A 218-nucleotide genomic window follows, 5' to 3' on the forward strand; every position below is an offset into this window, starting at 1 on the left:
ACATAGGGGATTTGGGGGAGAGAGAGAGAGAGAAAAAGAGGAGAGAGAAAGATGAGAAATAGATTGTTGAGCGAAGTTGTCTTGTAATAACATGACAACTTCTCTTGCTACTTCGGGACAGCGAAACGGCCTAACATTCTGTGCGCGCGAAACGCCCACTGAACACTAGTATATATAACTTATAACAATGTAACCATTTTTACCGTAGCTGGAGGGCC

This window comes from Lygodium microphyllum, chromosome 30 (genome assembly GCF_053477565.2).
Source record: "Lygodium microphyllum isolate KBCC chromosome 30, Lygodium_microphyllum_v1.1.10, whole genome shotgun sequence".
In the NCBI taxonomy this organism is placed as follows: domain Eukaryota; kingdom Viridiplantae; phylum Streptophyta; class Polypodiopsida; order Schizaeales; family Lygodiaceae; genus Lygodium; species Lygodium microphyllum.